Source organism: Myxine glutinosa, chromosome 3, assembly GCF_964187855.1.
Source record: "Myxine glutinosa chromosome 3, kmMyxGlut1.1, whole genome shotgun sequence".
In the NCBI taxonomy this organism is placed as follows: domain Eukaryota; kingdom Metazoa; phylum Chordata; class Myxini; order Myxiniformes; family Myxinidae; genus Myxine; species Myxine glutinosa.
The window spans coordinates 172,073,600-172,095,397 of NC_136263.1; the positions used below are offsets into that span (position 1 = coordinate 172,073,600).

Sequence of the window (21,798 nt, forward strand, 5' to 3'; positions counted from 1 at the left end):
AATTTGCCGACCTCGGAAGGATGACAGGCTGATTCAACCCCCCTGGCGTTAATTCATCGATCGACCAGGATTCGAACTCAGGATCCTAGGATCCCAAGCTGGCACCCTAACCGCTAAGCCAACACCAGGCTCAATTTGTACAATCAGGTTTAATCAATTGTACAACCAATATATATTTCCTATGATGGTACCATCAGGTTCGTACAATATAACTCACTGTGCTCCAGGTGAGCGAAAAGAAGAAGATTCCCAATGTCTCTAATCCCGGCATCAAGCCAAAGCCGATCCGCTCCAGCGATCGTCAGAACAATGTCCAATCGAGACCAGAATCCCGTTGGGTTGGCAGTTACAGTCCTGCTGCCAAAGCTACGCAAAGGCGCCCTCAAGGCGACTGGGAAATCACACCCTCGGGTATGGACGTTCCACGGTATGGACGTCGGCGAACAGCAAATTAACCTTCAAAAGCCACGTTGCACACACACACACCAGATTAACGTCTGAATGCAGTGGAAATGGTTGAAGCGAGATGAAACCTTGAGCGAAGCGCAAGTCCTGCGTGAGTCATAATGGCCGACGGCCCGGTCTCGTGGCGTAACGGCACGACAATGATGACGATGATTCTCTTCAGAATCCACCGCAAAACCTGACACGCAGGTTGATCTGTCACAGCGATAACAACTCTGTCGCAGGAATCCCTTTCCTGGGAAACCCAAAGTGCACTCGTGGCTCTTGTTCATCAACGTTCGCTCAGACCGCAAAGCAACTCGGCTTTCTTCTCTGACTCATTCGCTCCACCTTCTTTCCTCCTCTTCCTCTTCGTCGTCGTCCGGTTCCCGATCCGGTTTCCGGTTTCTTTTAACTCTAACTTTTTCACCTTTTGAAAACAGTAATATCTATATCCCTTAAACGACAACAATAATAGTACATGGAATCAAAAATATTTACAGTGGATGAAAATCACAACAACGGAAGTGACGAATCCGTAACAATATATAATAGATATCATGTAAAAATAATCCTTAAAACTCCACAAATAAACCTTTTCATTTTTATACAACTAGCGAGGTACCCATGCTATGCCGGATCATCAATCTACCCTATGCATGGGTGGGAGGCCATAAGCAAACAGACAATGCAGAAACCGTGAATGCTAAAGCATGAAACCAAGAAATTCCACATTCCTGTGCCACCTGTAGTCGAACATCAAACATGGACAGAAGGCTCGTGAAGGACTTCCACGAAAAACGTACCCGTTTGAATGGTTCCATATCCAGTCACTGGCGAATCTGCATATGGCGAAGCCGCTAATGTCATGCTTAGAAAGTAGAAACCGTGACGGCATTTTGTCATTCACTTGAACTCAATATCTCTATTTTCATTCAAAACAGCATAACTCCAATCACAAATTAAATAGCATTAATATAAAAAATTAACTTTTACCAACATTCGTGACAAACAAATATTTAAGTCCGGATGTGGAGAAGTTCTGTAGGGTTGGGTGAATACAATTACGAATTCAAAATCGTAATTGTATTCACTCAATTCCAAACGTCATTCCAATCATAAATTGATACTTCAACAAAATACTGTTTTAAATGACGGTTGTATTGGGATATTATCAAACCAGCTCATTGCCGTCATCTGTCCACTTCCGGATTCGCGGCAGGTTCGTATCGAGTTAATTTCAAAATCATAATTTTATTGAGGAATTTTTGAAACCTCCGACCTACCATACAACATCCGCTGGGCCCCAAAAACGTTCCACATGAGGTTTGGCGGGGCTAGCCCCAAAACTGAGGGAGTAGTTTGGGGACGGACAGACAGAAACTCCTGTTTTATAATATAAATATATATATTTGAAACCTCCTACCTACCATAGAACATCCTCGGCGACCCAAAAACGTTCCACAGGAGGTTTGGCGGGGCTAGCCCCAAAACTGAGGGAGTGGTTTGGGGATGGACAGACAGACAGACAGAAGTAGTTCAATAATGGTGATCCTGGACCACTAAACCATCCCATCTATTTACATGGGGTTTTCCCATCTACCCTCTCTCCCACCCCAAAATCTTACCCTTTTTTCTAACGCCCTCTTTTCTCCCTATGATCATCAATCTACCCAGTCTATCATTAACCCTATGTTCATTCGATCATTCTACCCTATGGTCATTCTATCATTAACCCTATGATCACTCGATCAGTCTACCCCCTCTGTGAACGTAGAGATCAACTCTCTGCCCATTCTTTCATTGATCCAACAAATATTTTGTCATTCATCATTTTCTTTAATCCATCTATTCTTTTGCTGGATTCATCTCCGTCTAATATATTCACAAACAGAACCCGATCGCTATTCAGTCTCTGTGCTTTTATAAAGTGAAAAGTTTCCCTCAATGATCGAGTCTGTGCGCCACCAGATCCACAATTCATTTTAAGATTATAATAGACTAGCAGAAGTACCCGGCATTGCCGGGCGTGGGAGGGGAGGGGGAGGGGGAAGGGGAGAGGAGGGGAACGGGGGGAGGAGGGAGAAGAGGGGGGAGGGGAGGAGAGGGGGAGGGGGAGGGGGAGAGGGAGGGGGGAAAGGGAGGGGGAGGGGAGGGGAGGGGGAAGGGTGGAGGGGGAAGGGAGGGGAAGGGGAAGGGGTGTGGGGGGAAAGGGAGGGGGAGGGGGAAGGGGAGGGTAACAGGGGGAGGGGAGAAGAGGGGGAGGGGAGGAGAGGGGGGAGGGGGAAGGGGAGGTGTGAGGGGGAGGGGGTAGGGGAGGGGGGATAGAGGGGGAAGGGGGAGGGGGAGGGGAGGGGGGAAAGGGAGGGGGGAAAGGGAGGGGGAGGGGAGGGGGAAGGAGGAAGGGGAGGGGGAAGGGAGGGGGAGGGAGGGGGAGGAGGGAAGGGGAGGGGAACGGAACGGGGGGGAGGGGAGAAGAGGGGGGGAGGGGAGAAGAGGAGGGGGAGAACAGGGGGGAGGTGGGAGGGGGAAGGGGAGGGGGAAGGAGGAGGGGGAGAGGGAGGGGGAAGGGGAAGGGGTAGGGGGGAAAGGGAGGGGGAGGGGGAGGGGGAGGGAGTGGGAGGAGGGAAGGGGAGGGGAGGGATATAGATGGTTACTGGCAATTGATCACATCCACAAATGATGTAATACACACAATTTGTGTACTTTACATAACGTCAATAGGAATACATGGCCATGTATACACAAAGAATTAAGTTAAGCACCCCTACACAACGAATTAAGGTAAGCACCCCCTAATATATATTCTTTGTGTATATGTATACATTGGCATATATTCTAAGGTATGTGAGATCAAATAATGATTGGTATGACATTAGCAATTATCCATTGATGAAATTGAGTGATCAAAGTGAAAAAAAGTGATTGGTTGAGTCAGTGATCCGATCACGTGGGTCCTACACACGTTATTGACGCAAAGATCGCTAGAGGTCTTCTCAGAACAATGACTGTACGTTAGAAAACATAAACGTCATCCACACTGTCCGTGATGGACCTATAGCTCCATACTTAAATTGAGGTGAAAATATGCCTAAAATTCCCAAAAATTTTCACCTTAAATTATTCAGAATAAAATATTGAAAACGGCATGATTGTTATGTTTTTATGTGACCATAATATCACTTCTCCAGAAAATATAGCAATATCATGGGTATATTACACTGTTTTGACGACAACAAACTTGTAATGTGCGAGGTTGTAAAAAAACGGGGGGGGGGGTGCTTAACTTAATTCTTTGTGTATATATGGGAAATACAGTTTGTTTGAAATACAGTTTGAAATACAGTTTGTGTCATCTTCTGTCTCTCGCTGTCTGGCCCTTGCCAGACGTTGTTGATTGGCGTTTAGACGTGCCGTTCTCTCATCTTCTATCTCTTGCTGTATGAATCTAGAGACACGTTCTTGATTGGCTTGTCGATGGTGAAAAGTATCTTCATCGGTTTCATGGAGTCTCCGATCAGCGATTTTCCTTGCTCGGGAGGTTGAACGCGACAAATTTCTTTTCTTCGGTGCCATTGCCTTTATCACAGTCAGTCTTCGTCAAGATTGCAACACTGCGTCGTGTCGTGGGCATGGCCAACGTGACCTCATGCTCCCAGGTGATTGGCTAACTCGAGCTCGAGCGAGCCACAATGCGCTACGTTATGGCAAAAAATATGTATCTAAAGATGAAAGAAAAAAAAACCTATGTGGTGTGAATGGCAATGTTCCTCGCTGAAATGTGAAAAAACGCAATCGCTTTTCGCTCTGAATTACGTGCGAACGCGTAACTGTGACTTTATGGCGGCAAAGTTGGAACATCACGTGATCGCTCTGAGCGAATCAGCGCGCTGCTCTGCCACCGGCTCAGATTCTGTGTATAATATTGCTCGCTGAAATGCGCTGATGTAAAAATATGGTAAAAAGATATTATGAAATAATTTTTTTTAGGTCGGCCATGTTCTTCCCAGGCTCAATGGCCATGTCTATGCCAAATATCAAGCACGTAAGCCTCTCCATTTAGGAGTCTATCGGTAACATTACACACACACACACACACACACACACACACACACACACACACACACACACAAACTGTGTTTTATATATATATATATATATATATATATATATATATATATATATATATGGTCTGTCCTCCAACGATGTGGCGTCCATCAAAGTTCTCAGACCATTCATAAATACTTTTCCTTCCTCCTTCTAGAACTCCCATCTTAAGATTCAATCTTTGATCAGTCTTCTCAATAGGAACTCCCATTAACTTTTCTAGCAAATCAATCTGGTACTTTTCACATTCGTTATGTTTTCCGTTCTTGTACCAAGGTTGATTACACCTCCACTCTTTAGTTTGATAACAACTATCTTCTATCATTTATACTTTCTTAAATCCGAATGGAATACAATCAATTCCACCCTTTTTTTTTTCTTTCTTTTTTTTTTTCTTCCTTTTTTTTGTATACTGAATCGAGGCTCGTGCAAGAGCTGACATTTACTTCACAAACAAATCAACCAGACAAACAAAATACAGACTTGGCATTTAATATGGAATATTTTTTTTTTCTTGACTTGGGTTTACTTTCTGAACTCGGTATATCAATCTGGTGAGTTTATTTTACCCTTTGGTGATGTCTTTGTTGAAAGAACCATGTCACTGATTGTCTTTCGCAGCAAGAAGTCAATAACAGGATTATATCACAGGTGGCATGACAAAATGTAAGGACAGGTACATTTGACGATTGGCTTCACAATCGGGTATATAAGGGTTGTTGCATTCTGTATTAGTGGAAAACAACTGCTGCACGTCCACAAAAGTTATTGCCGCTTCCCCTGGAGATGGTCCGTCAACTCGACAATGCTGTTTGTCATTTAGTGGTGGCTTTACGAAATTCCGGCATGAATCAGCGTGCTATTGCTCGGCAGTATGGCATCACTCAAGGTGAGGTGTCAAAGATCCTGAAACGAAATGCTCAGAGGGGTGTCCCTACTCCAATACCGAGGTCAGGACGTCCCCGCAGGACCACAAGGAGGGATGATCGCCAGCTGCACCGGTTAGTCCGCAATGGCCGTACCAAGTCAGCTAATCGGCTTTGGGCTGAGTGGCAGCAACTGATAAATGTGCCTGTATCCAGAAGGCTAGTCAACCAACGACTGGTTCAAGCAGGCTATCATGCCAGGCGTCCCATGAGAAAGCCACGTCTGACCAGACAACATCACCAGCGCCGATTGCAGTGGGCCATAGAGCACCGTCAATGGCAGCCAGGACACTGGAATCACGTGATCTTCAGTGACAAGTCTAGATTTCTGGTCTATCGTCAATATGGCCGCGTCCGAGTGTGCAGACAAGTGCATGAAGCCCACAACGAAGATTGTATAGTGCCAAGAGTCCAAGCTGGAGGTGGTGGAGTGACCGTTTGGGTTGCTTTTCATGCAGGGGGCAAAACTGACCTGGTTGTTCTGAATGGAAACCTGAACCAGTTCAAGCACAGGGCCATTCTGGAAGAAACATTGCTTCCATTTGTTCGTACAGCCTTTCGAGGAAACTTTGTCTTCCAAGATGACAATGCACGGCCTCATAGTGCTCGCATGATCCAACACTTTCTTGCTGACCATGGTGTAGAGCATATGGAGTGGCCTGCCATGTCCCCGGATATGAATCCGATAGAGAACTTGTGGGCAGAATTAACGCGTCAAATCGACAACTTGGACCAGCAGCCTGCCTCTGTGCGTGAATTGCAGCAGGCTATTGTAACTGCATGGCAAGCGATTCCTGTCCAAACCTTGGCAAATCTCGTGAACAGCATGCCTCAACATGTACGTGCTCTCCTGAATGCTCGTGGGGGGTTACACGAAGTACTGAACTGTAATTTTACTGTCCGTAGTCCCAGTCGTAATTTAACTTTTGTTTTTGTTAAAAAAAATTTTTGGCTAATGTGCAAAATAAAGAGATACTTCTGGAAAACGCACAGAAGTTTAACACAGTACTGTCCGTGAATTGAGTTCGGTATCAGTTTACATCACTTTCAAGGATCAATTTATTTGCTTCGAAATGTCAAATGTGTTTTTTGTTTCTTTTAAAGGTCACATTAACAAAATCTAGAATAATTTCAACATAATTCCAATGAACTTTTGGTTCTAAGTCATCTTGAAAAGTAAGTTCACCCCCACAAAAAAATATTCCATATTAAATGCCAAGTCTGTATATAAAAAGAGGGAGCGGAAGACAAGAGAATGGGAAGCACACAAACACTTGAGAGCACACAACATTTAACAGCAGGGAGATGTGTGGGAGGGAGAGGGCTTGGGGGGAGGAGGCACGGGAAGGGGGGGGGGGGGGAGAAGTATAAAACACAAGGACACCAAGGACTTCCAGGACAGAAGTTGGTATTTCAAAAAGTGGAATTCGGGTGAAATTATCGGGGATAGAAAAGATCAAGGTTTTGGATGGGGGAAGATAAGAGATGGTGGTGAACAGCTGTTTTAAAGACCTGGAGGGTGGAGTGGGATTGAAGAGAGTGAGGGAGTTTGTTCCAGAGGCGGGAGAAAAGAGGAATGAAGGAGTGAAGGTGAGCAGAGAGTCTTGATTTTGGCAGTTTAACCGTAAGAGGGTTGCAGGCAGATCTTGTGCGACCTGTAGGAATATTTGCAGGACAGAGCCCAGAGACAGCTGGGGGGGCAAGGCCAGAGAGGAGTCGGTAGAAGACGGAAAGACCACCAACCTGCCTGCGGTGAGTGAGTGAGAGGCCCTTGGAGTTAGCTTCATCGCGGGAGATTCCAATGATTCTGAATGCTTTGCTTTCAACAGCGTGAAGACGAGCTAGGTGTGAGGCAGGAGCACCAGCCCAGAGGGGAGAGCAGTATTCCATTGAGCTGCAGATGAAAGCCTTGTACGTGGTGAGGAGCTCAGGTGTGCCAAGGAAGGACTTCGCACGACGGAGGATGCCCAGTCGGCGACTGGCTTTGGAGGCCAGCTTGGAAATGTGGTTTTCCCAGGAAAGATCATGGCAGATAGTGAGACCCAAAAGCTTGAGTGGCAGAACTTCTTGGAGAGGATTATTCAGAAAGTAGATGGGAGGGTTGTCCAGTCGGTCTTTTTGGAGAGACATCGTAAGAGTGTGAGATTTGTCAGGATTGAAAGACATGTTCCACTTGTTTGCCCAGTCTGTGATTTTGTCCAGGTCTGCAGAGAGTGAGGAGGCTGCAGACTGCCGATCTGAGGGATGAAGAATGGAGCAACAGAGAGTAGAGTCATCATCAAAGAGATAGAGAGGATTTTCAAGAGAGTCAGAGAGATCATTGATGAAGACCAGAAAAAGCACAGGGCCCAGAACACTGCCTTGGGGAACTCCAGCCTGAACAGGAAGAGGAGATGAGAGAAACCCATTCAGGGCCACACATTGACTACGACTAGAGAGGAAGTCCGCCAGCCATGCGTGGAGATTTCCATGGATACCAACAGAGGAGAGTTTGGTGAGCAGAGCGGGGTGCCAGACCGTATCGAAGGCACGTGATATGTCAAGGGAGACAGCTCTAATTTCCTGTTTGGCATTGAGGAACTCCATCCATTGCTGAGAAAGCAGAAGCAGCATGTACCGAGTAGCATGACCAGGTCTGAAACCAAATTGATGATCAGAGATCAAGCCATTGGAGAAGAGGAAAGATTTCATATCTGAAGCAATGATGGATTCCATGACTTTACTGATAATTGAGAGAAGGCTGATTGGTCTGTAGTTGCTGGGATCTGTTTTTGCACCTTTTTGTGCAAAGCGGTGATGTTGGCAGATTTCCAAGCAGATGGCAGATGACCTTGAGCAAAAGAGAGTGTGAAGAGAACAGAGAGAGGGAGTGAAAGAGCGGAAGTACAAGATTTTAGGACCCGTGGGCTGATGCTGTCAGGTCCAGTTGCAGAATCAGAGTCGAGGGTTGATCGAAACTTTTCCACCTTAATAATAATAATAATAATAATTCATTTATTTTGTATAGCGCTTTTCCAGAAGCCCAAAGGCGCTTTGACAGAGTGGAAAACATAATGCATAACAATACATGAAAACAACAATTGCAAAAAGACAAGAATCAAGAAAACAAACAGCAGCGATATACGGCATATATATAAGACAAGAATCAAAAAGACAAGACAAGAATCAATAGGGAAATATTTAAAGCAAAAGGAGGGAGAAGGAGAAGAGATAGTCAGGGGTTAAATGCTGTGGGTTGAATGTTGAATGCAGCGTTGAACAGGTGGGTCTTTAGTGATGTTTTGAATGTGGTGAGTGAGGAGGAGTCTCTGATGGTGTGAGGTAGTGAGTTCCAGAGGGTGGGAGCAGCGATGGAGAAGGCCCTGTCCCCCCAGGATCTGAATTTGGTCCGGATGGAGGGGGTCAGGAGGTTGGTACCAGCAGAGCGGAGGTTGCGGGTGGGAGTGTGTCTGGAGAGGAGGTCAGCCAGGTAGGATGGGGCCAGGTTATGGAGGGCTTTGTATGTCAAGAGGAGGATTTTGTACTGGATTCTCTGGGGGATGGGGAGCCAGTGAAGCTTGTAAAGGACGGGGGTGATGTGGTCACGGGTCCGGGAATGAGTGAGTAGACGGGCAGCGGAGTTCTGAATGTATTGGAGTTTATTGGTGATTTTTGAGGGTGAACCATAGAGGAGGCTATTGCAGTAGTCCAGACGGGAGGTGATGAAGGCGTGGATGAGGGTTTCTGCAGCCGTGGAGGAGAGGGATGAGCGGAGACGGGCAATGTTTTTCAGGTGAAAGAAGGCTGACTTTGTGATCTGTTTAGTGTATTTGTCGAAGGAAAGGGTTTGGTCAAAGATGACGCCAAGATTCCGGATGTGAGGGGAGGTGGATACTGGGATACCGTCGATGTTGAGGGCAAAGTTATGGGTGGATTTTGTGAGCGTTTTTGGGCCAATGATGATTATTTCAGATTTATCACAGTTAAGCTTGAGGAAGTTGATTTGAAGCCAGGATTTTATTTCAGTGATGCAGTTTGTCAGGATAGAGTGGGTGTCGGTGGAGACGGACTTGGTGGAGATGAAAAGCTGGATGTCATCGGCGAAGCAGTGGAATTGGAGACCATGACGGCGGATTAAGTGACCGAGCGGGGACAGGTAAAGGATGAAGAGGAGGGGGCCAAGAACTGAACCTTGGGGGACACCTTGGGGGAGGGGAGCAGTGGGGGATTTGCAGTTATTGATGGAGATGAACTGGCATCTGTCAGAGAGGTATGATTTAATCCAAGAGAGGGCAGTGCCGGTGACGTTAAAGGTGGATTCAAGTCGGGTGAGGAGGATAGTGTGATCGATGGTGTCAAAGGCAGCGCTGAGGTCGAGGAGGACGAGAATGTTGAGGTTGCCAGCGTCAGAGGAGAGGAGAAGTTCGTTGGTGATTTTGAGGAGAGCAGTTTCAGTACTGTGGTTGGAGCGGAATCCGGATTGGAATGTTTCATACAAGTTATTGGCAGAGAGATGATGTTTGAGTTGAGTGGCTACAGCGCGTTCCAAAACTTTTGACAGAAAGGGTAGGTTGGAGATGGGTCTGAAGTTGTTTAGGGTGTCAGGGTTTAGACCAGGTTTTTTTAGAATGGGGGTAACAGCAGCAATTTTGAGGGAAGGTGGGACGATGCCTGTAGACAGGGAGGAGTTTATTGTTGCAATGATAAGTGGAGAGAGAGCAGGGAGGGAGGCTTTGACAAAGCTGGAGGGGATGGGGTCAAGAGTGCAGGTGGCAGTTTTCATTCCTATGAGGAGTTCAGAGAGGTCAGTAGGAGAGATTGGGGAGAACCGAGACAGGGGATGGCAGGACAAGGGGGGGCAGGTGGTTGGAGGGGGAGCGGGTGCGGCGGTGGTCAAGCTGTTGTAGATGTTGTCAATTTTGCGTTGGAAGAAAGAGAGGAAGGAGATGCAGTTGTCTACTGTGAATGACTGGGTGGTGGTGTTCAGGGGGCGGAGGAGTTTGTTTATTGTCGAGAAGAGTGCTTTTGGGTTTCCGGAGCCAGAGTGGATAATTTGAGAGTAGTAGGCAGAGCGGGCGTGGGAGAGGGCATCTTTGTAGTGTTGTATGTGGTCCTTGTAGGCTTGGGAGTGAACTGTGAGACCCGTTTTATTGCGGAGTCTTTCAAGTTGGCGAGCACGAGTTTTCATCAGGTGGAGTTCAGGGGTAAACCAGGGAGCAGAATGGGTGAAAGAAACTGTTTTGGTTTTTACAGGCGCAAGCTGGTCAAGGCAGGAGGAGAGAGTGTGGTTGTAGTAGTCAGTGAGGTCGGAAGGGGTGTGGAGGTCAATGAAGGGAGAAGTGGACATTTTTTCAGAGAGGGTGGATGAGAATGAGGTAGGTGAAAGAGCGTTTAGCTTACGGAAGTTGATTGTGCGATAATGCCTTGGTGTTGGGGCGGGGATGTTGATGGTCAGAGTGATGGCTAAGTGGTCAGAGAGGGTGAGGTCGGAGCCTTGTCAGGAGGAAAGGACACAGAGTCCAGGAGCAGCTGGGTACGACTGGGTACGGTGGGTACAGAGAGAGATGGGTTTCGGACACAAGATTTAGAGGCAAACACAGAGTTGAGGCATTCAGCTTTTTCTTGCGCGGAGTCAGCCGTGTGGCCGTTTGAGGTGAGCGAGGGGATGGAGGGGGAACAAACACCAGAAACGGATTTGACCAGACGCCACCAGGATTTGGAAGAGGGAGACAGATAAGAGAGTTCTGTCCTGAGAACGGAGAGATATTGTTTCCTGGCTCTCCTGAGGGTGGACACACACTTGTTTCGGGCTTTGTGAAAGGAAATGAGATTTCCTTCCGTTGGATTTGCTTTCCAGGAGACGAAAGCAAGTTGTTTCTGGGCAACAGCCTCACCACAAGATTCCGTGTACCATGGACGGGAGGAAGGGTATGACAACTGAAGACAAGATGGGATAAATCTGTGCATGAGAGAGAGCAGTTTACTTTGGAAGAATTCCCAGGATGAGTTGATGTCAGAGGCGGTAGAGTTGGGAGACCAGTCCAGATGATTGAATGCTGCTTGAAGACCGTGCCAGTTGGCCTGAGTGAAATGCCAGACTCGTCGACGCTGAGGAGGCTCTCTGAGAATGGTCAGAGAGATGTCCACTTTAACAAGCACATGATCAGATGAGCCGATTGGAGCAGAAGAAGAGCAGCAGACATTATCAGGGAAGTTAGTCATAACCAAGTCCAGAAGAGAAGATGCTCCGTTGATTGAGATCCGGGTCGGGAAATTGACAGATTGTGTCAGTCCCAGTGAGTCACAGAAGTCCTTTGCTGAAGAGCCATGGCTGGTGAGAGAGGTACCCACACCCAGCCAACTGGCATGGTGACAATTGAAATCACCACATATGAGGAAGAGAGAGTTGGAATGGGTAGATAGAAATTGGTCCATGTTATCAGACAGCGAGATGTAGATGGAGTCATCACTGTTTGGTGGACGGTACAACACACATATGAACAAAAGGTGGGAGCGAAGGGGAAGCCGTAGCCAAAGGTATTCCTGGGGGTGAGGTGGAGAGAGGGCAGTGCAGGGCGAGTGAGGAAGAGAGTTTTTTATAAAGATAGCAACCCCACCTCCAGGACGAGGCTCAGGTCTATCATACCGGAGGAGGGAGTAACCTGGGAGAGATACCAAGGAATCAGAGACATCATGAAGGAGGAAAGTTTCTGTTAAGCAGATCACGTCTGGTTTGTCAGAAGCAACCTGTATGGAGAGATCAGTCAAGTTTGAGCGAAGGCCCCGGATGTTTGAGGTCCATACTGTTAAAGAAGAGGAAGGGGGAGCATCGGATACAGAACAGGGGGGGGAGGGCGGTAGGGTATGATGTGGAAGAGGAGGAAGAAAGACCCATTAAAATGTACCTTTTATCATCATAGGCACCCAATGCTTGTTTGTTTACCTCTTCCGTATATATATCGTGTTTATAACTCCTAATTCCATTAATCTTCCGAAATGATCCCTTTTTAGTTTTCAAACAATTATAATAATCATCAAAATTTATAGGCTCTTTAATAACACATTTTTTAACCCCCTTTAACTTCTTATCCGTCTTTTCAATTCCTCCCACGATATATTTATAAGCATATGCTTTTGATCTCAACCCCACAAACTCTGTCATAACATGTCCTCCCAACTAATCCTTAAACTTTCCAATAACCTTCTTATTCTTTGATGAAAATAGTTCGCTATCTTGTGTATAATTACTAGTGTCATATACAGCAAGATCTGTTTTCATATCAGAATAAACATCATCAGTCTTGATCTCTCGGATGAAACTGTCAGTATCCATGTACAACAAACTCACATTGTTTTCATATCTTGGTTTGAGGTTAGTGTAATAATAATCATACATCAAGGACTTTGATAAATCAAGAACTGTAGTCCCAACGTAGATTGGCTTGTCCATTTCAACACTTTCTTTCATCATATGTATAGCACAAACATTTTCTGTGAAGATTTCTGCTCTGGAGAAGCTTGGTCTGTTGATCAATTTTGAAGCTTGTTTCCATGATGTTGATAGACGTATATTTTGCCTCTTTCGAACATTCTCCATCGTCTTTCCAAATACAGCGTTGTTCATCAGCTTATAAAAGTCTTTCTCAAAATCATTCTTTGATTCAGTTCGACAGCTAGTATTGTAATCAATGTATTCTTTCAACCAATGACTCTGGTTAAACTTGAGGATTCTATGAACTTTCTCAACCTCCAATCCAGCCTCCACGCACTGTTTCAAATTGCGTTGATGAAGAACATAATTCTTCTTATCATAAAGTGTAGTCAGCAGTTTCTCTGTAGGCTTTACATTAAATGATTTTTGATAATCACTCAGCCACTCTTTCTTTGGTGTTTCCTTTTCACAAGCAAATGGAATATCTTTGTGGAGGTTATGGAGTTTCTCAGGATATTTCAAATCAACTTCAAAATAATATCCAGAATCTGAATCATCAAGGTGTGAAGAGTTAAGAACCTTTTTTAGAATGTGATTGTAATGCTTTTCCTTTGACCACCTCAATCCACCATAAGGAAGTGCTTGAGACATTGCCCAGCCGTACAAGTTGTTCGCATCATAATACATCAGGTAGGAGCTCTCTACCGATGGATCATAATTAGGAAGATGCTTGTTATTTGCTTTAGCATATCTCTTTGAGCACACTTGTGAAATTCCACCTCTCTTTGCCTTCTCAATCATCAGAAGCATATCAACATCCGTTATGAGATCCAACTCTTGTTTGGTCATCTTTAGCATCGCACTCCAAGCCAGTCCGGGGGCAGTGTAGTAGTGAGCAGGGTCCAGCCCGTACCCAGTATGGCAGATTGTTCTGAAAGCCTCAAAAACATCAGCTAGAAGAAGGACATCAGTTTTCAGATATAGATCATGATATTCACCCAAATCGTTAATATTATAATGGCTCCAAACATCTTGTGCGTGTTGGTAATCAGAATCTGAAATATTTGAACGGTTGAGTTGGTTGTAGAATGAATCCATTGAAGGGAGTTTTGTCTCAGCAAATCTCTCAAATGAATCCATATAATCATAGGGGTAAATTCCCTTTTGTGTCAATAGACTAGAGTATGGATAATATTCTGAAAGACATGGGAAATCATCGAGATTATTAACTAAAGTAGCAAGAGGAGACGCCATGAATTTATAAGTATCCAGGAATCTGATTTGTGTAAATGTAGTGGTATGAATTGTTTTTGTGAATGAAATATATTTCTGATCTGTGTTTGGAATTGCTGAGATACTTCCAGAGGTCTTTGAGAGTTCCTTGATAAATATATGAAAGAGGGGAGTTTATAATTAATATTACAACTTTGATGAGCCGGATCTCTATATTTACCAGTGAGATGACAATGATCTCTAACCTTTTAACCTTTATCAATTTTCTTCTCACAAATATGACAGACAGCCTTTGGCTGCCCAAATTCTCTTTCTTCTTCTTTTGTTATGGACATTGGTTTATTGGTTTCTCTCATTATCTTGGTTAATCGAACACAGTCTTTTTCTAGTCGTTTCACAAACTCCTCTGGGGCATCTGGGCCTCTATACTTTACAAACTTATTATACTTCTTATCCACAGACGATTTAACATAATAACAAAAACCACAAGGAGTATGTTTCTGATATTTGTTTGTGGAAGATTCTTCTGGGTTTGACGAAACGGTGTCAATATTTTCCAAGATGCTTTCAAAATCAGCGTATATGACAAATGGATGTTTTAATGTTTTTTCTCATCCTTGAATGAAATTTTTTATCCTTTCTTACACATATTAATTACTGTTGATGCATGTTCACTTCAATATGCAATATGTTTATCTAACCTATCTTGTGAGTAGAAAGAGTTAAGACACCGTTCACAAACGTATGCTTTACTCCCTCCACTCTTAACTTGTGTGCGCACCAATTTAGAAAGATCTTTAATGTATGCATAATGTGATTTCTCATCAGACTTAAATGATAGGAGGTTAACATGACAAGACTTATGATCATCAGTGAGTTTCAGAATCTGTACTTTATTTTTCTCAGTCAATCCGTAAACGTTAACGGATATATTATTATTCTTCTCAAATTTTGAGATGTCATTAAGTGTCATAGGGAAATCAAGATCAGACATCCAGTTCACTCTCAAATTTATTATAGTGGGAGACTCGTTCAACATGATGGTTGGATGGATGAAGATGAGCTTGGATAGACCAGAGGAAACATTTATTATCCTTATTGTTAATATTAATAATAGCTTTTTTTATTTTTAATCACAGGAGGTATATCAATAAATGAATCAGAGTGAAGAGGATCATATTTAAGAACGTGGATATCAATAATCAGTATTCCATCAATATTGAAACCACTTCCAGTAATAGTATGCTCAAGTTCTTGTTCTTGCTTGATCAGTTGATCATAAACGGGGTTGACCTGATTGTATGTTGTTATAAAGTGTGTGTCTGTTCTCATGTAAGCTGTATCAGTGAAAACATCACCAGTGAATGGATCTTCTTTTGAGATTTTCATTTTAATACCCATATAGAACTTGATTGATTTCAACTCAATAAGAGTCTTTTCAATAAAATATTTCACAGAGGGTTTGATGATATCCACAGCCTCAACAATTGGGTTGGGGCCAGGAGGATGAAAGTCAAATATGCGTATTCTGATATGATTTTTGAAAGCACCATCAGTATTCTTAATAGTAAACAATTTTGACAAGTGTTTGTTTGTTTTAAAATGGGCTTTAAACCCCTTCTTGAGGATGGTTGTTTTACAGACCTTACAATATTTTGTTTTAGGTGGAAGAGGGGAAAGTTTGTTAAGAATGTTGTATGTATGTTTTGCGGTGAGAATATGTTGTTTATAATATTTTACTTCCTTCTCGCAAGTATCACAATAAACCATATTTATAGCGTGAGAAAACGTGGTGTTTTATATATATCGCTGTGCTTAAAATAAAACACTTTTGAGCTTTACAGCTCCGTTTTATATATATCGCTGTGCCTAAAATAAAACACTTTTTCACTCAGAATCATCTGAATCATAACTATCACATGAATACTCAGAATCATACTCGAAGTCATCAATAAAGCTACTCTCATAACTATCATTTGAGCACAAACTATTAGAATCATAACTATCATCTGAGTTCAATGAAATACTATCATCACGATCGTTCGAGTTCAATGAAATAGTAAAATCTTCACTGCTGTAATGACTCATATTTAATTAGCAGAAAAAACCTTTCCATCTACACCAATATACTTTATTTCATTAACGGATTCAATCTCTACATTTTTAATCTCAAACGTTATGATATACGATGATGATGTACGATGATATACGATATGATATACGATTTTCCATATACGGTTATGATATATGATGATATACCTTTCTACCCCTGCTAATTTCACCCCAATTCCACTTTTTTGAAATACCAACTTCTGTCCTGGAAGTCCTTGGTGTCCTTGTGTTTTATACTCCTCCCACCCGCCCCCCTTCCCACACCTCCTCCCCCCAAGCCCTCTCCCTCCCACACATCTCCCTGCTCTCAAATGTTGTGTTTGTGTGCTTCCCCTTCTCTCCCCATCTTGTCTTCCGCTCCCTCTTTTTATATATTTTGTTTGTCTGGTTGATTTGTTTGTGAAGTAAATGTTAACTCTTTCACGAGCCTCGATTCAGTATACAAAAAAAAAGAAGAAAAATATCTTTAAATAATCTCTAACTATCAAAGAACGAAATGACATTTCACCAGAAATATTAACATCATTCATTTTACTTAGATCTACATCCTTTGGATTATTAAAGTAAATACAAATTTATCCACAAGGATTGTTGATGGTCTTGTCATTCTTTTTCAAAGTATCACGGTCGATCACTTTTTCAAGCTTTGAATAAATTGCCAGGAGTAGAGGATAAACTTTTGTTAGATTTACTTTAATGGATGTCTTTTCAGACATAGTTAGAAGTAGTGTATATATGTTGCTTCTGGGACACTCTCATTTTCCCATTGACTTACATGTTAATTTTCCTCTTAACCTCATTGCCCATTAACACCTCTATTTCTCCCACCCTAATCTTTATGAACCTTTTGTCTATAGTACCTATCCTTAATGTTGTTCATTAGACCACTACAAATATTTGTTTTCCCTTATAGACCTATAATCCTTCTTTTACATATCATTTGGACCTTTTACAATCCATTTTACATATCATGGCGTCAGGAAGGGCATCCGGCTATAAAAAAAAAAACATTGCCTCAAAAAGAGAACCATGACAATTACAACTACATGTGGGCAGGGTACAGCCCGAAGTGGAGATCGGTTTCTGAGGTTTGGGACATGGAATGTAGGGACAATGACAGGGAGATCAGGAGAAGTGGTGGAAGTATTGGTCAGAAGAAGAGTGGCCATATGTTGTGTGCAAGAGACGAGATGGAAGGGAAGTGGTGTGAGAATGGTGAAGGGTAGGCAGGGACAGAAATACAAGTTTGTGTGGCAAGGGTGCCTGGAGGGCGTGAATGGTATTGGTGTCCTGTTTTCTGAGGAGTTTGTAGACAGTGTGGTGAGTGTGACTAGAGTGAGTGACAGGTTGATGATGGTGAAAATGATGATTGGAAAGCTCTTGGTGAACGTCATCTCGGGATATGCTCCGCAGGTTGGTCGGAGCGATGAAGAGAAGGATAAGTTCTGGTGTGCGATAGAGAAGCTGATGGAAAACGTGAAAGATGAGGAAGTTGTTGTGGTAGGAGGAGACCTAAATGGACATGTGGGAAGGAGTATGGATGGTTTTGACGGAGTTCATGGGGGTTACGGATATGGTGTGAGAAATGGAGAAGGTGAAAGGATTTTGGTGTTTGCTGATGGAGCTGATTTGTTGATTTGTAATACTGAGTTCCAGAAAGAGGATAATAAGCTTGTTACATACACGTCAGGTGGGTCGACGACAACCGTTGACTACCTGATGGTGCGTAGGCGAGATAGGGGGCACCTCCGAGACACAAAGGTGATCCCGTGGGAGGAGGCTGTTTCACAGCACCACTTGGTTGTCTGCGACGTAAGGGTGAAAGGTGCGAGGAGAGCTCGGCGGGTGAAGTACCAACCGAGAATGAAGGTGTGGAGGTTGAAAGAGGGGACAGTAAGGGAGGCATTAAAAGAGAGGCTGAGTAGGGTCGAGGATGATGTGGTTGAGCTTGAAAGTGGTTGGATGTCAATGAAAGCTAGTCTGTTGGGAGCCGTTGGTGAGGTATGTGGATGGACAAAAGGACCACCGAGGCACTCGGAAACATGGTGGTGGGATGATGAAGTTGGAAAGAGGATTGACGAGAAGAGGAAGAAGTTCAAGGAGTGGCAGAAGGCGAAGGGTACGGGAGCAGAAACAGCAGAGCATGAAAGTTATAAGGCAGCCAGGAAGGCTGCAAAGAAAGAGGTAGCAAAGTCGCAGGAGGCATGTAGGAAAATGTTCGGAGAACGCTTGGATTCGGAAGAGGGTCAGAGAGCGGTATTCAGGATTGCAAAGCAGATAGCGAAAGAGAGGTGTGATGTGATGGGGGTGAGCTGCTTGAAGGATGAAGTGGGACAAATCGTTGTCGACCCAGATGGAATTAAAGGAAGATGGAAAAGATATATGGAAATGCTGTTGAATACAGAGAATGAATGGGATGGCAACATAGAGAGTAACCCAGTTTTAGGACCGGCAGAGAAGATAACTGAGAAGGAAGTTGAGGAAGCGATAAAAGCAATGAAGGGTAGAAAAGCGGGAGGGCCGACGGGAGTTGTGGGAGATATGTTGAAGGCAGCAGGAAGTTGGGGTGTGAAGAGAATGACAGAGATCTGTAATCTGGTGGTGAAAGAAGGACGCATTCCAGTGGATTGGGAACTGAGTACCCTCGTCCCTCTATACAAGGGGAAACGTGACCCTCTGGAGTGTGGCTCGTACCGAGCGATAAAGTTATTGGAGCATGGAATGAAGGTATTGGAAAGGGTGTTGGAGAGGAGGATAAGGAAGAAAGTGAAGATCGACGAAATGCAGTTTGGATTTATGCCAGGAAGAGGAACGACAGACGCGCTTTTCATTGTGAGGCAGTTGCAGGAGAAGTACATGGAGAAGAGGAAGAAGTTGTTTCTTGGGTTTGTTGATCTGGAGAAAGCATTCGATCGGGTTCCACGCAAAGTATTGACATGGGCATTGAGGAAGTTAGGAGTGGAGGAATGGTTGATCAGAGTAGTGATGGCAATGTACAAAAGAGCGCGCACAGCTGTAAGGACGTTGGACGGGAACAGTGGTGAGTTTGAGGTGAAGGTGGGAGTGCATCAGGGGTCGGTACTAAGTCCACTACTATTTGTAGCTGTGATGGAGGTGCTGGCTCAGAACGTAAAGGAGGGTTTACCATGGGAGTTGTTGTATGCAGATGATCTGGTGTTGATTGCGGAAAGTATGGATGGACTGAAGGAAAAGATGAACACGTGGAAGGAATGTATGGAGATAAAAGGTCTGAAGGTGAATATCAGAAAGACGAAGGTGATGGCAAGTGGTAAAGCATGTGGTGAGGTGGAAAGAACTGGGAAGTGGCCCTGTGCTGTGTGTAGGAAGGGTGTCGGAGTGAACTCCATTCAGTGTACAATGTGCGCTGAGTGGGTTCATCAAAAATGTAGTGGTCTGAGAGGGTCATTAACCAGTGTGGCAGCTACATTCAAATGTAAGGTGTGCACAGAGGGAGCTGCAGATGGAGGAAATGTTGAGTTGGATCTTGGAGACGGTGTGAAGCTGGAAGGTGTGAAAATATTTTGCTACCTCGGAGACATGCTGAATGGAGAAGGTGGATCAGACTCGGCAACGGTTGCTCGAGTGAGATGTGCATGGAAGAAGTTTCGGGAATTGAGTGGCGTGCTGATGATGAGGGGAGTGTCGTTGAAGCTGAAGGGAAAGGTGTATGCTGCATGTGTGAGAAGTGTTATGATTTATGGGAGCGAGACATGGGTAATGAACGTAGAGCAGCAACGAAGGTTGGAAAGGGTGGAAATGCGAATGGTTCGACGGATGTGCGGAGTATCGTTGAGAGAGAGGAAGACAAATGATGAATTGCGAAAGTTGATGGGAATAGAGCCTGTGATTGATGCTGTGAAGAGGAACAGGTTGAGATGGTTTGGTCATGTGTTGAGGAAGGATGAAAGTGACTGGTTGAGAAGAGTGATGGAAATGAATGTAGAAGGAAGTAGAAGACGGGGAAGACCGAGAAAGACTTGGCTAAAGATGGTGGAAGAAGAAATGCGGGCAAGGGGGTTAACAAGGAGAGATGCAGAAAATAGGGCAAAATGGAGAAGATTGTCATGGGGACCGCAAGGCTAACCCCCGCTCTAGCAGGGAAAATGGCCTTTTAAAATGCATGTTGTTGTTGTTGTTGTTACATATCATTTGGCAGATTATCTTTGACCCACTCAAACATCGACCCATTCACTTACATGTTAATTTTCTTCTCACCTCTTTACGAACCTTTTAGCCTTTTGACACTCAAACAATGATTCCCCCTTGGTCTGATGGTACTCTTACTATCAATGATCCCGAGTAGACCACTCAAACATTGATCCTACAAATATTTGTTCATGTGTGGGAAATAATTTAATTTTTTCATTAACTTTTTAAAACTTAAAACATTATCAATACCTTTTTTAATATTCCCATACTCAAACCTTTTTTTCATTAATCCCCCACTTTTGAGAAATGACGTTGTTTCAATGACTTGGATAACTTCCCAGAAAGTTTTCATTGTTCATGTTTCCTGTTATTCACACACACTCAGGGCTTCCCCGAAATGACTGCATGTCGTCATTTCAAGAAAATACATTTTGTTCATTATAAAAGAACGTGTTCAATTCAATTTTGATCATTGGGGATCGACATGTCTTACTACTCCAGCCTTTACTCTGAGAAGAAGAATACTCACCAGGGTAAGTTTCATTTAAAATTAAAGTGTTTAAAGCTTTGTATGGGATTAATTATACAACACATGACTTAATATCCCTTTCTCTTTACAGCAATGCGAATATCCTGGCAGAACTTCAAACTGGTTGGAATGAAAATACTGCAGAATCTCAAGAGTTGCAAAACGAACAAAATATGGGCTGTAATGAAACCATACAAAACCACCATCAAACCCTGGTAATTCATTATTCTCGCTCTGATTGTCAATGAATAAATGTCCGTTCCCGTTTGATAATAACAAATTAATTGATAATAATGCGGTGCATGTTTTTCTTTCTTTTTTCAAACAGAATACAACACCTGTTGAGATCGATGATCACGATTTTGAATGGGACGATTTTGATCTCCCAAGGAGTGGTTATTTCCTGCCAACCTGTGATATCCTTAATTTTCACCTCGACTGCATTGACAGAAGGCTTGATCTTTTAGAGGTATGTGTGTGTATGTGTGTTTGTGTATGTGTGTGTATATGTGTGTGTGTGTAAGTGTGTATGTAAGTGTGTATGTGTGTATGTGTGTATGTGTGTATGTAAGTGTGTATGTGTGTATGTAAGTGTGTGTGTATGTATGTATGTATGTAAGTGTGTTTGTAAGTGTGTGTATGTGTTTGTGTGTGTGTACGTGTGTATGTATGTATGTGTGTATGATTATATTTTCTCTACCCTCTTGTTTTCAACAGAAAGAGAAAGAAAGTCTGGTGACAACTGATGAAATGATTGAAACTACCTTCAACTTATGTTGGGAAGATATTGATGATTTGTTTTGGGAAGAAGAAAAATGTTTTAATAATATAAAGAATGTAATGCTTCCAATATTATTTATATATAA

General features: G+C 43.6%; 1 protein-coding gene across 1 annotated transcript in view; it reads right to left on the reverse strand.

Annotated features, from left to right (window-relative positions):
* IFT172 (intraflagellar transport 172) overlaps positions 1–21,798 on the reverse strand; it is a 428,976-nt gene that overhangs the window by 320,876 nt on the left and 86,302 nt on the right. The gene's annotated exons all lie outside the window — the stretch shown is intronic.